Here is an 8424-nt window from a genome sequence, read left to right on the forward strand (position 1 = left end):
TGACACAGCTCCCGGAAGCCAGCCGCTCGCATATGTTTCTCACCCGCTCTCCACCGATGAGCCTGGCGCCTCCCTGAGTCCTGTTCTTTGCAGAATCTCTGAGTTGGGGCGCTCACACAGTGGCACGGGCCTCGGCCAAGGAAACTCCGGGTCAGTTTATGTTCGGCTCCTCTCCGTCCCGCCTCCCTCCGGAAGCGTGCCGTCCGGACGGATGTGACGTCACTGTGCGGCGTCTCCGAGAGACCCAGGCCTGAGTCTCGCAAGCATAGCGCCCCCTATTGTTCACTCCCGAGAAAGCCGTGTGTACCTTGGCGTAGTGTGCGGAACTTGGGGCTTATTTATTTGGCATGGCAGAGTACTTCGCGGACGTTCATTTATTCACGCGTTCATTCATTCAACACATTTATATCTAGCATCTCCTCTTCTGAACACCTGCTATGTCCCACATTCCCCAAGGACGGGGCCGCTCCCGGTGTCCCTTGTGGCTCCCTGCGTATGGGTGTTCTCTCTAGGTTGATGTGAAAAGACCCAGCTGGTCCTATTCCCAAATGTAAGCCACGTTTCCCTAAAGCATTTATTCATTAAATACTCACGGAGCTCCCATTAGGTACTGGGCGCTATTCTAGGCGCTGGAACTCAGTGGAGAGTAAGGAGATAGGTCCCTTGGGGAACACAGTAGGTTTACTGCTAATAGCAGCCAGCTTTGATAGCAAGTGCTGACCTTGTGCCTGGCGCTGTGCAGAACTTCTACATACCGGGCTGGCCCCAGGGCCTACTGTTATGGGAGCTGGATCCCACGTGGCCGACCACGATTTGATCCCAGCCTTGGCAGTTAGAGAAACATGTTGGGCAGGTGTGTGTGTATGTGTGTGTGTGTGTGTGTGTTTTCTCCAAATTCTGATGGGGTGGAGAAATGGAGGGAGGAGATTGGGGTGTGACCATGCTCTGTTAGGGGGTGCTCTCTCCCTTTCCCTGTGTTTTTCTGTAGTTCTCTGGCAAGCACATGTGTTCTCTAACAAACTGAAAACAAAAACAAATACCCCCCCACACACTTTCTCCCTCTAGAGGGTGCATGCATGCTACAGAGAGACAGAGATAGGAAATAGAGAGAGACAATTTCCCCCTCTCGTGGGGAATGGTCCTTCCACATCCCTTCTTCTCCATTTCTCCCTCTCTGTGGGATTTTCGGTCATGTGGGATCCAGCTGCCTTAACCACCAGCTTCCTTAACCACCAGGCAACAGAGCCGGCCCTCCCAAAAACGTTTCCATATGTGATTTCACGGGATGGCTCACAGTCCTGACAAAGCTATTAATATGATCACTCCCATGTGACAGAGGTGTCAGGAAGATGAGACAAAAGCACAGAGTACAAGACCCATGAGGACCAGACCTTGGCTGCATTGGCTCGCGGTCGCACCCCAGGGCCTGGCACCCACTAGGCGTCCAGCACGCATTTACTGGATGCACTCATTCAGCCTGGGTCAGGGGTGAAGCGTGGCCTTGCGCAGCCCACCCTGACAGCCTGGGTCAGCAGGGGCCTTCTCCCTCGTGTCTTCCCTCACACTCTCTCTGCTGCTTCCTGAAGCTGCAGTCCTTGCGCAGGCCGAGCTCTGCAGTCTCGTGGCTCAGCCCTCTCCTCCTCCCCCTCAGAAGAGAGGTCTACTGGTTCCTGGTGGGGAAGGAAGTGGAGGGAATCCACAAAGGCCTGGCCGTCAGTGGCCTTTCTTTCTCAGAAAAGCTTGGACTGGGCCAGCTGGTCCTGTGGTGGTGAAGGTGCTGGATCCCGTGTGGCCAGCTGTGGGGTTCGAGTCCTGGACCCAGCAGTTTGAAAATCATACTGTGTGTGTGTATACACATGCACCCAAAATCCCAGTAGGAGAAAGGAGAAGGGACTGTGGCATGGTCGGCCCCCCTGGGGGATGCTTTCTAACTTTCTTCACTCTCTCTGGCAAGAGCATGCACCCTATAGCAATAAATAAATAGATAGATAGATAAATGCACACATGCCCTATATTGTATTGAGTGGAGTCAACAACTCTTGAAAGGACCATCCAGGAGATCCTTTGTCTCTGTGTCTCAGAGCAAGGCTGTTGGGCACATGTGTATTTTATTCTGAAAAAAAGAAAACAAAAACCCCATAGGTGCCTGTCTATTTACACATAAGCATGCACACACGTGTGTGCAAATGTTCAGAAAATATAAAGGACTGAGGGGGCAGCAGTGGAGCTCTGTGGAGGGTAGAGGAGACTGACAATTCCGGAAGTATTCATTTTGTTTGGTTACTTTAAAGTGACAGTACCATTTTTGACACTTACAGTAATGAACAAATAAAAACCAGGACCTGCTACTTCCTGCCACAAGAGGGAGCTGTGGACCGCACCCACAAGCACAGCCCGCCCCCCAGGGCAGGAGAGAGGATCCTGGAATGCGGCTCCCAGCTCTTACCCTGAGATCCTGGGTCTTGTGTGCCATTCGCTGTGGACATGCGTACTCGGATCGGTTATTGGAATCGATCAGGCGGGCCTGCTGGGCTGGCCCTTGGTATACAGCTCACACCCCAGCCTTCCTAATCAGAATTTCCGAAGTCCACCCTATCTGGGCCTGACAGCTGTGGGGAGGGACAGTGGCCCCGCACTCACCCTGAGCTCTGGGTGCCTTCCCAGGAGCTGTGTCCAGCCGGTGGGGCCTCTGCCCCTAAAAATCTTCCCTTCGCCCAATCCCTGCAGGTGCTCGGCCTCCTAGGTATGACCCAAGGGTCCTAGTCATCGCCTCAAGAGTTCAGGGACCACAGACCCAGAAACGAAGGGGAGGTCCCTCCAGTAGCCAAGGGAGGGGCCGTCCCAAAGGAGAGCCAGCTGTCGGTGTCCTCTCTCCGTCCCAGATTGGGCTGATGGCAGTCACTCACGACTCCTGTCCCACCACAGGCACGGGCAGCCTCAGGCATTCCCTGGGCTCTTACCTCCCCACTCCCCCGGGCAAAATGTCCATGCCAAAGTCCAGTCTGAGGTTAAAGGGGTCGTGTTGAAAGCAACTGAAAAGATGATAGGCCAGCAGGTGGCGTGATGCTTAAGGCACAGGACTCCTACATGGCAGACCATGGTTTGAGTCCCAGACCTGGTGGCTTGCTTTCTCATTTTCCCTCTTTCTCACTCTCTCTACTGAATTAAAAAAAAAAAAAAAAAAAAAAAAGATGATGGCGGGTCAGCTGGTGGCATGGTGGATGAGGTGGCTAGACTGCATAGTTCAAGTCCCAGTTCCAGTGGCTTGAGAAACATGCCAGGCACGTGTGCATCCGTGCTCAAAATCTCAAAGAGGATAAGGGAGGAAAAGAGATTGAGGTGTGGCCATCCCCCGGGGGTGTTTTCTCATATCCTCTCTCTCTCTCCCTCTCTCTCAAGTGCATATGCCCTACCGCAAATTAAAACAAACAACAAGAACCAAAAAATGTTGACAAGAAGAGCCAGGCTTCCAAATGTCAAGGGAGAGGTGTGTCTGTGTGCGCCTCTGGTGACAAGAGGGAGAGGCAGGCATACATGAGACAAGAGACGTGATGAAACAGCACAGGAGGGAGGACAGAGACAGGGACAGAGAGTTTTAAACAATTGCTCTAGGAGCCAGCAGGTGGCGTGGTTGTTAAAGGTGCTGGACTCCCACGTGGCCAATCAGTTTGAGTCCTGGACCTCGAGGCATTTCCTCTCTCTCTCTCTCTCTCTCTCTCTCTCTCTCTCTCTCGCAGGTGAGTGCATGTGCCCTGTAGCAAATCTTAAAATAACAATAATAATAAATTAAATAGTTCTTAAACAAAAAAATTGCTCCAAATCTGGCCAGACATTATTTGGTCACACACATTCTGAAACAGACCCACAGAATTGCCACTGAAATAAAAATTTTCTCCGGTGAGTATAAGGAAGTTCCCCCAAAGCAGAAGGCAGGAGCCGTGGCTGGTAAAATTGGTATCCGTCATTTTAGGATGCTATTTTTTTCTTTCTTTTTTAAAATTTTTTTGGGCGACATTTCTCTTTATTTTAGAAATGAGAGTGACTGCACATATGAAAAATGCCACTTAGCAACTGAAGGTGGGAAAACGAGTACATTTTAAGGCAATATTAACCAGCTAAACAAAACACGATTGTCTTGAGATCCCTACTCAGAGCTTGGAAAGTACACAAAGGAACCTAAATTCGGCATTTATGTTTAATGCAAACCCTAGATGTGTTTGAGGCAGTGGGAAAAGCGGCTGGCGGGTAGGAAGTCCCTTGGGAGGGTGACTAAGCTGAGCCCAGCAGAACCTGGGTGGCTTCTGGAGGGGCAGTGAGGGGAGGGCTGTGTCCCGCGCCCACTTCCCAGATCTGACCACAGAGGTGGGAGAGCGAGCCAGGAGAGGGAGTCGGGAGGAGGAGCCAGGATGGCAGCTTTGAATGAACACCCACAATCTACCATTTACAGACTGTGTATGGGGGTAGGTACCAGGAGGTGAAGAGCCCTTCTAGGGTGGCAGGCACAGTTCCAGTTACAAAGAGCCTGAGATGGGGCAGCCAGGACAGGCAGGCAGGGGTGTGTGTGTGTGTGGGGGAGCACCACTGTCTAACCCTGGAACCACATGGGAAGGTCTGGGGTTCGAGACCCTGACTGGCCTGACTGGCTGGAAGGCTGGGGATGAAGGGATTGTGGTGTGATGAGACCCTGTCAGGGGTACCCCCACACCAAGGAAATAAACTTTTTAAAGCAGAAGAAATTTTAAAAGGCCGGAATGAGGAGGGCGAGCTGTTTCCTTAGCAGAAAGATGCCAGGTGAGCTGTGTCCTGCCAGCAGAAGGCTGGCCCCAGGGGTCCTGAACTGGTCACCTTCCTCGCAAGGTGGAGCCAGGAGGTGTGGCCATCTGTGGCCGAGGCTGAAGACATCAGCCTGCCCAGGTGAGCCAGCGGCCTCCAGGCTGATGGGTACGTTGGCGGGAAGAGCCCCGTCTGACTGGAGAAAGCATACAACGCTGTTTCTGCAAGTCACCCTAACTCCAGACGGAGCAGCTTCCCTCTACTGGTGGGCTGTGTGATCTTGGGCAAGACGCTTCACCTCTCTGTGCCTCTGTTTCCTTTGCTGTAAAGTGGGCACAGTGTCCCGTGCACCTGTCAGGGCTTCGTGAGAGCTTCCTAAGGTGACGTATGGAAGACACTCAGCAGAACACCTGCCATGGCTGTGGGACTCAGTCCTTCAACCTGGGCTGAAGCAAACTCTAGTTCTTCTGTGTTTCTGGAAACTTCCTTAGGGCAAAGCAACAAGTAAGGTGGAGTGGGGGATACTTATGGGACTCAGAGGGAAGACACAGACTTGTACACACAGGCAGAACCATCAAACTGACGCATCTGTGACATCAGCCACTCGCCATGTCACCTCCATCCTGGACACAAAACCTGCACAGATTGCAAACTGAGTTCCAACCACTTGGACACCTGCCCATGAGGGCCCATCCACAGCAGCCCTGAAGGTCCCAACTCCAGGCAGGAGGATCAAGGGCCCGATTGTGAGTTCCTGGGCTTCCCATTGTCATTCCAGAAGTTTCTGGCGGTCTTCCAGAGAGGCCTGTGATGAATGACCCCTTTCTTCTTTCCAAGTCCGTCATCAAAGGCACACACCACAGGGCCCAGCGGGCGTGGCATGGGGCACTGAGCTGGCATCAGTCAGCAGATTTGTTCCAAACACAGAGGCTGGAAGGCAGGACCCGAGGTCTTCCTAGCATGGTGTGGCCAGAACTGCAGGGTCAAGGGAGACCTTGCAAACCCCTTTCATGGGATTGCCCAGAACGACCCACGTCCTCTGGTTGGCATTTCCTGGTGCCAGTGGGGGTGGGAGCCGTGTCCTGGTGCAGAACCTGCTCGCTGTCCCTCCAGGCTGGAACGAAAGGCACACGCCCTGCCAGAACAACCCCAAGGTGGGCACAGCCCAGGGGATCCTTTCCTGTGACCTTTAACTGGTCTTCAACAGGGTAGCAGCTCCTGCACCCCACAGAGCCTTGGTCAGACACTTACCCCAGGTGGGGGCTGTCAGGGATCCTGAGAACTGTCTCTCACCACCCAGACCCACCCAGACTGAGCCCTCTCCCACTAAGCTCAAGACTCTTGGTGACTATAGATTAGGACAAGTAAAGTCCCTCCCGTCCTGTTTCACTGATGTTTGCTTCATCTACATTACATCTCTTTCCTCTGGCTTTGACTTACTATTTATTCTCGAGCTTCTCAAGGTGGAAATTTACTGTTGATTTTCAGACTTTCTTCTCTCTGGATTAAGGCCTATCAGCTTCCCTCTGAGCACTGTTTCAGCTGCATTCCACAAGTCCGATGTTACCTCCTCCTGTCTTCTTTAAGAACAATGTTCCATTCTTGGGAACCAGCAGTTAGCGTAATGGCTATGTCGCTGGATTCCCACGTAGTCGACCGCGGTTCGTGTCCCGGACCCGGTGGCTTAAAACTCACGCCGGGCGCGTGTGCGTGCGTGCCCAAGATCCCGAGAGGAGAATGGAGGAGAAGGGATTGTGGCGTGACCATCCCCCCTGGGGGGTGATTTCTCGCTTTCTGTCTCTATGTCTCTCTCTGTCTGTCTGGCGAGCGCACGCGCCCTACAGTGAAAATCTCTCTAAAAAAAAAAAAAAAGAACAATGTTCCATTCTTCTCTGATAAAATATTCAGACCAGGGACCAGCAGAAGGTGTAATGGTTATGTTACTGGATCCCCACATAATCGGCTGTCATTCGAGTCCTAGACCCAGCAGCTTAAACCTCACACCAGGCCCATGTGCATGCATGCCCGAAATCCCAAGAGGAGAATGGAGGAAAAGGGGTTGTGGTGTGGCCATCCCCTCCGGGGGTGATTTCTTGCTTTCTGTCTCTCTGTCTCTCCAACAAGCACAGGTGCCCTAGAGCAAAAATCTCTCTTAAAAAAAAAAAAAAAGGAAATGAAAAAATTCTGAAGAAGTCCTGAGTTCCGATCTAAACTATAAGTGCATCACACTTTATTTCTAGAACTACTTGGCTATAAAAACACTTGAAAGCTGGTGCTGCCACCGTGGTGCAGGTGAGAGGGCACTGCTGTGTGATACCGGAGCCATGTGGGAGGCCTGGGTTCGGATCCCAGGGGGGCATGCCTGTGTACACCCTTGATCCTGGTGGCTCAAGGGTGGCAGGGGAAGACTGCAGTGTGACGAGAGCCTGTCAAGGATACACGTCTCACTCTCAAGAAATAAATAAATCATCGAAAGAGTGAAGCTCTTAGGAGGAGTCCAAAGGAATGGTTTGATAACTCTTGCTTTCATTTTTTTTTTAAATGTTTACTTATTTCTTCCATGAGCAAGAGCGAGACAGTGACAGAGAGACAGCCTCCCGAACAGGGTCTTGACACTGTGACCCACGCCCAGCCTCAGCCAGCCCTGGATCACGGGCACGCATGTGCCTGACGTGCTCAGGGAGGTCTCCAGACACGAACCCAGAACCTCCCCATGTGTGTCGGCCTTGCAGTGCCGCATTCTGCCACTGCACCGCCATCCAGTCCCTCTTGCCTTGTTCATTTTTTTAAATCCAATTTCAATTGGATAAACACTGCACACTTGATTTCTCAAATTGAAACTATCCAAGCAAAGATGTCCAGTGTGTCCAGAACAAGCCCTACTTTAGAAAACACATTCAGGATAGACCCCATGGAATACTATCCAGCCATTAAAAGCAAACAAACAGAAAAACCAAGACCCTGGCATTTGATAGAAAGGGGTCGAATATGGAGGCTCTACTGCTGAGTGAAGACAGCCAGGATATGAAAGAAAGATACTGTATGTATCCACTTAATACATACCGACTATCTGCACTCTGGTAGCGAGCGAAATAGCGGAGGGCATGAAAGCAGTGAAAATAGTTATGGATGCTGAAGATGGTGTGGAACGGAGGGGGAAGGGAAGAGTACAGAGAAGGATAGCAAGAGAACAGAGAGGCATGATGTTAGTGGGACACAGAAACGGCTTATCACCTGCTGATGCTAACGTGGGTAGTATTCGCTATTGGACTGGTCTGAGAAGTACTTCATGTTAGGGAACCAGCAGTTAGCATAATGGCTATGTCGCTGGACTCCCACGTAGTTGACTGCGGTTCGTGTCCCGGACCTGGTGGCTTAAAACTCACGCCGGGTACGTGTGCGTGCGTGCCCAAGATCTCCGAGAGGAGAATGGAGAAGAGATTGCAGCATGACCATCCCCCCTGGGGGTGATTTCTCGCTTTCTGTCTCTCTGTCTCTCTCTGTCTGTCTGGTGAGCGCATGCGCCCTGTAGCGAAGTACTTCACGTTAGGTAAATTCTCTTTACAAGCCAAGTGATGTATAGTGATTGAATGTTTAAAAAAATAATGAGAGGCTGCGACCGGCGGCGGGTCCTGCGCAGCCGCCCCCCCC

At 51.9% G+C, this 8424-nt stretch overlaps 1 protein-coding gene across 1 annotated transcript in view; it reads right to left on the bottom strand.

Moving 5' to 3' along the window:
- Positions 1-191, bottom strand: part of RPP14 (ribonuclease P/MRP subunit p14) — a 7343-nt gene extending 7152 nt beyond the window's left edge. The window contains exon 1 of the mRNA XM_006169164.2: positions 44-191. The gene's annotated coding sequence lies outside the window, so the exon portion shown is untranslated. The remainder of the gene's footprint in view (positions 1-43) is intronic.
- Positions 192-8424: the final 8233 nt, after the last annotated feature.

This window comes from Tupaia chinensis, unplaced genomic scaffold (genome assembly GCF_000334495.1).
Source record: "Tupaia chinensis unplaced genomic scaffold, TupChi_1.0 Scaffold146828_1, whole genome shotgun sequence".
NCBI classification, from domain to species: domain Eukaryota; kingdom Metazoa; phylum Chordata; class Mammalia; order Scandentia; family Tupaiidae; genus Tupaia; species Tupaia belangeri.